Source organism: Cynoglossus semilaevis, chromosome 4, assembly GCF_000523025.1.
Source record: "Cynoglossus semilaevis isolate Cse_v1.0 chromosome 4, Cse_v1.0, whole genome shotgun sequence".
In the NCBI taxonomy this organism is placed as follows: Eukaryota; Metazoa; Chordata; class Actinopteri; order Pleuronectiformes; family Cynoglossidae; genus Cynoglossus; species Cynoglossus semilaevis.
The window spans coordinates 9,299,000-9,307,983 of record NC_024310.1 but is presented as its reverse complement, the minus strand read 5'-3'; the positions used below and the strand labels follow the sequence as shown (position 1 = coordinate 9,307,983).

The following is an 8,984-nucleotide window of genomic DNA, read 5'->3' as shown; positions in this document are numbered from 1 at the left end:
TGGTATATGGCCTATTCCTGGCACATGGATTTATCCGCCTGCTGCCGAGGTGTGGCATGACTTCTTCCGACTGTTATTTTTAGTCTCGATGGAGGCTGTTGTGCAGCTGAGGCTGCTGCCGTTTTCTTTTTCTTTTTTTCTTTCTTCCAGATGACTTGATTTAAATCCACTATTTTCCCAGAAACAGTTTGACTTAAATCCACTATTTTCCCAGAAACAGTTTCTCTTGTTCGTGACTTCCAAGATGCACTGATAAAACTTTCGAGTGGTGAATGGAAAACAAAACACGACCGGAATAAAAGGACAGAAGACCTTTGCATTTGTTTTAGCAGCACATCAGCCCATGGTTTGTGTAGTTGGAAAGCTTAAGAAACTGAACAATGGGAAGGAAGTGAGGCTGGAAATGAAAGGGAAAAATAGTCCAGGGAAGGAGGGGATGCTGACAGATGCAGACCGGACTGATGAGGAAAGGATAAGGCCGGGGTTGTCTCCAAATGAGCTGCTTCCCCATCTCCCACGTCTGTCAGTCGGCACTCTCCCTCTGCCTTACCCTGCACCCTTTACCCACGCAGACACACACCCTCATTAAGGAGCCCTTGGGAACAAGAAAGCTCATTGTCTGTCCTGGAATTTGTGTCCCTTGCTGCAGAGCCGACCTGTTAACGGCAGTCCCTCTCCCCTCCGCCCACCATTCTTCCTCTCTCCCCTCCGCAGCACACCCTGAATGAATGCAATTCTTATGAATCGGGCAGTGTGTTGTTAACTGGCCTGATTCGGCCTCGGAGCGGTTTTATCCTTCAGATGTCACTGACCCCTAAAAGAAGTGTGTTGTAGTTGGAGGAACTTCAGCAAGGTTCCACACGGTCCCTCTGGGTTCTGACCTTGTGTGTACTATAGCAGTAATAACCTAGATCCTCCCCCGGAGGAGATCCACAATTTATTAGTAATTACACTCAGGCCTTGGCGCGAGGGAAATGTTGCACAGCTGATGTGTTGGAATTACGTGATGCATCTGTTGACTGCACCTGTTTGATCTAAACTGGGGGGAAAAAAACAAAAATGCACTCGTCTTCTTCACAGCTGCAGCTTTTTATAACTGCAACATCACTGTGCACTCCAGAGAGTTCACAGTAACCATCACTGTTAGTACAATAGACGTTTATTTTATTTTATTTTTTACTGTAAAACAATTTGATCTCTGAACATTTTCTATACTCTAAATCCTCTAATGTGAACTTGTTTAACCTTCACTAAAATGAAAACATCCTGATTGGACATCTGTAAATTCTTTAGTATCAGCATGTTCTAATGAGAGCCTATTAAAAGCTTAGAAAATGCTGCAGTAGGAAGAGAGACCTCAGACCTGATCGTATCACAAATAATTGATGATGCAGTTCAATCTCTAAGGTCAGAATGAGATTCCTCTTCCATCTCCACCTCCCTGCTCGACGCCTGGAGGTTTGGTGCACATAATTACTCATCTTTGAAACTACAAAAAAAATAATAGGTTCGAGAAAAACAGCCCTGCAGCATGTTGCTGCCTCCACCACGGTTTCACAGTTTCTACAGTGTTTTTGTTCGACCTGGTATTTGTTTCACACTAAATTTAAGTCAGAATTGTTAAAAAAAAAGTTATTCAGACTAATGGTGAATAGTCAAATCTAATTACCAGTAACTGTTAGAACTTCCTGGATTTGAACTAGACTTTTGTCACCAGACTAGTTTTGCTCATTGCCATTTTCCATTTGTTTTTTTGGTGAGGTTCTTGATGGATATTTTTACCGAAATCCTTGGTATATTTCCTGCCTACGAAAGTTTCCTAACTTTTCTGTATTTATTTCCTCATTACAACAAGATTCCACGGACTGAACAGTTAAAAGCAAAACCAATCCTCCTAATCAACTGAACTAAATCTGTCGATAGTTGTTTTTCATGGGCGTCGTCTTTGTCTTAGTACTGGATTAATATCAAACAGATTTCTGGCTTTCAGGTATCTGCTCTGACAGGTTCTCATTTTCTTCAAAGTGACAACATGGGGCAGTTAACAGGCAGCAAACGGCACGTAAAAAGAAAGGGGGAAAAAACTTCACAGCACAGCAGTTATTGTTGGGATTATGAAGGGCTTATAAACATTATATTTTGGGGAAAATCAAAAAATGGTGTTCTCTAATGAAGCCTGCATCCAGATGGTTTTCATAATCAAGCCGAGACAAGCCTGCACAGTGAAGTGTTTGAAATAGAAACCGCAACCTCAGGTCTACGCAGTGTCACGCTTTGTAAGTTTATATGGCTACAAAGATGGAGGGAGACAAGAGTTCTGTCTGTCACTGATCAAAGTGTTTCAGTGTTTCCTACAGTACAGTTTAGTGTTGAAGGATCAGTTGATCCAAAATGAATCCAATTATTCTAAAATATACTTCGAATAATGTGCGGTTGTGGAAATAATCTGTTTACTAATTCAAGGTATCCGCCAGGATGAAAGATGAAAGTTTTTTCTTTTTTGCAGTGGACCAATAGGAGGATAATAAAATAAAGCATCATTATATTTTATTAGATGCCTCACGTTTAACAACCCAAAGCTAACAGTTTTTAATTGATTTTTTGACTGATTTTGATAATAATAATCAAGAAGTTATTACAGAACCAATCAAAAAGGGCATATAACCTAAAATAGTTTTGTTTATTAAACATTAAGGAAATGTGACATTTTAACAGGAAGTAATTCTTATATCAAGTCCCAAAATATGTATATTTAAGAAACACACAGAGCTAAATGTTAGGTGGCAAAAATAGCCAACGAAAACATATTATCATTGTTCTACTATCGCAAAGTGGCCCGACTTTGGTCCTGCCTGCTGTAGACCGAGACAATAGAGCTCTCATTTCTGAAAACCTATACTCAGGGGAAGATGTGGCTGCACATTTGTGCCGAGACAATGACTGTGTTTTTGAGAGGCGTTCAGACGAACCTGATTAAGACAATGGTCTGAGAAGGTGTCACATCAAGAGGAGTCTCTGAACCTTAACCTGAAAAACAATACTTAGCACGAGCAGAACTTGATTCAGAGGTTGTGTCGACACATGAACGTTTGAAACAGACTACAAACACAGGCTTGTGTATGTTTAGATCACATGACAACAGCCTATAAAGGAGGAACTTATTGTTTACATGTCTTTTAATCTAAATGTTTAATCACCCAGAAACAAATGAATACAATTACTGTATTACAACATACACTAATGAAGTTTAATAATGTGATAAGGTCGAATATCCACTTATATGAAATCATGTTAATCCAAAATGGCCGTCTTGCCTTTTTGTATGCTAGGTACTTTAGCGCTGGGCTCCTGTTGACTTAAGTAGCTGTACTCCTCTAATAAAGATTCAACAAACATAACTGGAATTTAAAACTCTTTATAAACTATTTAACTATTGCCACCTAACTATAACACTATTGTTTTTATGTCCGAAAAACAGGTTTTACTTTAAACAAAAAAGAAAATACGAACAGAGGGCAGCTAAGAGTTTGATGTTTCTGTGGCATCACTTACAGACCTAATGTGTGACTTTCCCACCTGAAAATATACCTAAGAGTTTGATGTTTTTGTGGCATCACTTACAGACCTAATGTGTTTGTATTTGATGCCTCATATGTCAGTCCTCAGTCTCCTCCACATCCAAACGTGTGTAATAGAAAATGACTTTGGGGCCGTCGTCGGTGTCGTACATCGCCTGACAGGTGTACGTGCCCACTGCGCTTTTCTGAAGATTCTCAATGACTAACTTAGAGGTGCTGACAGGAACCTGGATGTTACCCACATTGTTGGACTGCACTTGGAGCTTTACACCGTGTCCATAGTTATAGGCCAAAGCTACAATATTATCAGTCAGTGGTTTGGTGAATCCCCAGATGAAGGTGTGAGGCATGATGGGGCCGCAGTCGAAGGTGACCGAGCTTCCTGCTGTTGCTGTAACATGGGAGCGGACATATTCCACCTCCTCAGACTCAGGTATCAGCAGACCTGTAACACAACACTGCTGTAGTCAGCACATCAATAGTTTGCACATCAATGAAAACAGTATCTGCAGGCACTGAATTGACAGGTGATTATTAAGCGGCATCGTCAGAAACCTTTGACGAGAACTCGACATTCATTACGAATTGACTTTGCCAAACCTCGAATATAAGTATAAAATATGACTCTTAAAATGTGTTTGCCTGTAGCGTTTTTTTATGTCTTTTCGATTAAGGCCAAGTTGCTGAGCAATCACATAAAACGTTAGCTTCACAGACTTAATCAACAAAATCGACTTCAAAGCTTTTGAAGGAAAAGACAACAAACCATTACCTTTGAGAGGGAGAACCAGCCAACAGAGGAGAGCACAAAAACTGGGGTTCATCTTCAGGTTTTCCTGCAGTACCAAAGGCTCTGTCTTGTCCTGAGTCCACACCAGTGTCCTGAGTGACGAAGGCTACAGGACTGACACTGAGAAGATGACTGTAAATTATTCATGCAGTGTTCTCCAGCCACTCATGGATCAGTTTAAGACTAGAGCACGGGTGTGACTGTCAAAGTGATACCGGTGTAATTCAACCAATTCACATGTGAAATAAAAAAAACCTTCAAGGTCGCGTTTATCACTATAGAGACAGAGAGACATAATAATAGTAGTAATAATAATAATAATAATAATTAAACCTGTGGCACTTTGGACCAGAGACATTTGTGCGTCTCACTACCCAGGGCCATTGGTAAATGTTCAGACGTATGAGCAACAACAAAACAGACTGAGCAGTACAGCCCATAAACCTGCTCTCACTGGAGGCAACCCCAGACTGAGGAGAAGGCTCTAATTAGTAGGGACTTAGTGTTCTGCTCTTCTGGGGGGGTTAAGAGGAGGACTATATTTAGAATGCCTTTGGAAGACAGACAGATGTAATCAAGAATGTGATATAAAACAACATGGTTTCTGAGGTCAGCGTGGACTGGCAGATAAAGTCAAAGATGTGTCTGAGAAATGAGAAGAGAGAACAGAAAACGGACTTGACGGTCCACAGTCTGTGGAGAAGGAGACCACGCACCAGGTCTTTGTCTTGGTTCTGTTTCTGGAATTCCGTAATCCACTATGTTGGTGCATCATTCACTACATATTTGGTGTGTTTTTTTTTTTTTATGTTTTGTTTTGCTGTTGGTGAAGACTAGCTTGGCTCCACACCGAACGAACTGCTCTGAAGAAATCGTCTTTCCCAGTTCTGTTAATCTTCATATCAAACTTAATAATTTTGCGTGTGTCGACCTGGGTTAAACTCTAACCAAGGCCATTGACCTTATGTGGCCAGTTCCACTGTAGTTTTATTCTCTCCAGGTCCTTCAGACAAAGTCATATATTAACTGGATCCAACAGGACACAAATACAAATGTTGATTTTAAAACGGGCTAGCGACCCCAAGGTTGAACAACATTGCCCTAGCTTATTATGGCAGAGTACATTCTCTAAAGGTCACCAGTCAATCATAGGACCATTATTCGTTTAAGAGTATCCGGATAACACAACCTCTGATGTGTGTTTTAGACTGGGAGGAAACCATTGCACCTTGAAAAACTTTGGCTTGATTATTTGAGGAAATGTGGGATTAATATCTGATGGGCTTCAGAATAAAATGTTCCTCAGTATTAACTGAAGAACGGCCCAACACTTGGAACACTTGAAGTCCTGAGAATGATTCAGTATTATTGTGGCCTGTGTTTTTTTGTCAGCTGGACTCATAGCTGGTTCAACCCTTCACTAGTGACATCCTGTGTTAGCCCTGCAGTCCTGTCACATCTGCTGGCTGGCTGCCTGATCTGCAGGACAAGTTTACTGTAAACTGGAGTCACTGAAAAAAAAAAGGCCAGCCGTGGAGACTTGGAGATAAAGAGAAAGTTGTGTCTTATCTGGACCCTCTTAGCCCCGGTAAAAGCTTTCAGGTGCAGCACTCCATTGAGCAGATTTGTCCAAGCCAAGTTCAACTTTTCTTGGCATTGGATAAAAGAACAGAATCAGACCCAGAGGGCTGAGACTATATGGGGCTGTGTGTAACACATTACAGCCACCCCAACATGTGCCACCCTCCCAGACTGTGAGATCCTGGCAGCGCCAAGTTTAATGTGTGAGAGCAGAGCCGACAAAACAGGTGGGTTCCTGGAGCGTGCCCTGTGATTAGATCAGTCATTACCACTGGCATTGTTTAAAGCAGAGCTAACCTCTGATTTCTGAGGTCCACTTCCACTGGAATGTATTCCTGAAGCAGAACATTAGATGATTCCAGTCAGAATAATAGTCTGCGATGGTTTCCACTAATCATCTGATGACGACTCTCTGATTCTCCTCTCTGAGTGCGGGTCTCACACGGCCACCGTGTTTGCTTTGTTAGTCAGGTACTAACAAAGTTCACTTCCTGTCATATGTTTAGCTGTCCTGCGTACCCTGCAGTGCTCAGACTAGAGTCCCATAGGTCTCGTGCTGGCTGCAGCTGTGAGTTTTTCCTTCTCCTCCTCCTACTCTCTGCTGTTTCTTGGGTTGACAGGGACCACACATTAAGGAGGCAGAGCAGGGCTGTTGTATTACTCTGGGAGACAGGCGAACATATATTAGACCGCTTACCGTATATTTCGTCATTTATCTGCCAGGCAGCCGGAGTGGAGGTAAGCAAGACTGTGCAGAGACTTGTGCTCGTAAAAGGACCCTCCCCCCTCACCCCCCTCCTGCACCCTGACGACCTCAGTTTCCCTCCTGACTCACCTCTCATCTCATAGACCTCACTGTGCTCCCCTGCTCTGCCCAGGAAGTCCTGAGAATGATTCAGTATTATTGTGGCCTGTGTTTTTTTGTCAGCTGGACTCATAGCTGGTTCAACCCTTCACTAGTGACATCCTGTATTAGCCCTGCAGTCCTGTCACATCTGCTGGCTGGCTGCCTGATCTGCAGGACAAGTTTACTGTAAACTGGAGTCACTGAAAAAAAAAAGGCCAGCCGTGGAGACTTGGAGATAAAGAGAAAGTTGTGTCTTATCTGGACCCTCTTAGCCCCGGTAAAAGCTTTCAGGTGCAGCACTCCATTGAGCAGATTTGTCCAAGCCAAGTTCAACTTTTCTTGGCATTGGATAAAAGAACAGAATCAGACCCAGAGGGCTGAGACTATATGGGGCTGTGTGTAACACATTACAGCCACCCCAACATGTGCCACCCTCCCAGACTGTGAGATCCTGGCAGCGCCAAGTTTAATGTGTGAGAGCAGAGCCGACAAAACAGGTGGGTTCCTGGAGCGTGCCCTGTGATTAGATCAGTCATTACCACTGGCATTGTTTAAAGCAGAGCTAACCTCTGATTTCTGAGGTCCACTTCCACTGGAATGTATTCCTGAAGCAGAACATTAGATGATTCCAGTCAGAATAATAGTCTGCGATGGTTTCCACTAATCATCTGATGACGACTCTCTGATTCTCCTCTCTGAGTGCGGGTCTCACACGGCCACCGTGTTTGCTTTGTTAGTCAGGTACTAACAAAGTTCACTTCCTGTCATATGTTTAGCTGTCCTGCGTACCCTGCAGTGCTCAGACTAGAGTCCCATAGGTCTCGTGCTGGCTGCAGCTGTGAGTTTTTCCTTCTCCTCCTCCTACTCTCTGCTGTTTCTTGGGTTGACAGGGACCACACATTAAGGAGGCAGAGCAGGGCTGTTGTATTACTCTGGGAGACAGGCGAACATATATTAGACCGCTTACCGTATATTTCGTCATTTATCTGCCAGGCAGCCGGAGTGGAGGTAAGCAAGACTGTGCAGAGACTTGTGCTCGTAAAAGGACCCTCCCCCCTCACCCCCCTCCTGCACCCTGACGACCTCAGTTTCCCTCCTGACTCACCTCTCATCTCATAGACCTCACTGTGCTCCCCTGCTCTGCACAGTGCTCCCTATTGGGCCTCCTCTAGAGCACAGCCACAGATGACTGGCCTTGGGACAAGGGCAGCAGGAAGGGGGCCTCTTTCTCCCCTAATATTCCTAAACCCCTGGAGGAGTACACAGTACACAAAATATTGTTTTACAGAGAAGCTGAGAGAGAGACGTCTGGCAGGGCAACACTGCTGGTTTTTTAAAGCTATTTTTGCTGCAGTAATCACATTTCTTGCAAGTAATAAAATAGGTCAGAGGTGCAAGCGGGGTCACACAATGGAAGAGTGGTTAGTGTGCTTGCCTTACAGCCAGAAAAACACTGGTTTGATCCCTGGTGATACCTTAGGTTCTTTCGTTATGGAGTTTCCTCACACAGTACGGAGCATGCAGCATCAGGGTGAGATGGACTTTAGTTGGTGTAAATGGTTGTTGTTTGTCTCTGTATGTTGCTCTGGGGTAGACTCCAGAATGTTCTTCACCAAGGCTAAATGATTGCTGGGATTGGCTCCACCTCCTAGAACCACGTTAAGCAGTTGGGTCTATAAATGTGAGTTAGCAATAACAGCCTACAGAAACATCAGGGTGGTAGTCTGACTTACGCTTGGGAGCCATAATGAAGGGCAGAAATGTAGAAATGTTGAATAAGTCAAATATTATTTATATATATATACTATAGTCAAAATAAATGCCAGTTTGAGTGAAACATTTAAATCTGGAATAAAACTTATAACTTATATAACATATATATATATATATATATATATATATATTACAGACAGCTAACTCCAGTGTTCAGTTCGGTTAATGCCTCATTGGAGCTGTTTAGTTGAGAATGTGCCAAAGCTGCCATTAGCACCTCAGTGTGGAGCAAGCAAGTGCAATAAGACCCCTCAGACGGTTGGCCCACTTTCAAACAGACTCTGATACTGATCTGCTGAAACAATGTTCACATTACACAACATTTAACTTAACCCAGGATATATAAGATATAAGACACAAAGTGACAGATTTCTTCAGGAATTGGAACACACACACACACACACACACACACACA

The 8,984-nt window shown here is 42.9% G+C and overlaps 1 long non-coding RNA gene across 1 annotated transcript; it reads right to left on the bottom strand.

The window, feature by feature from the left end:
• Positions 1 to 3,495: 3,495 nt before the first annotated feature.
• Positions 3,496 to 6,784, bottom strand: LOC112486927 (uncharacterized). The gene is made up of 3 exons (XR_003049531.1): positions 4,351 to 6,784; positions 3,626 to 4,023; positions 3,496 to 3,556 (listed from the first exon to the last, which is right to left on the bottom strand). It is a non-coding gene; the product is annotated as an uncharacterized LOC112486927 (long non-coding RNA).
• Between the last annotated feature and the right edge of the window lie 2,200 nt (positions 6,785 to 8,984).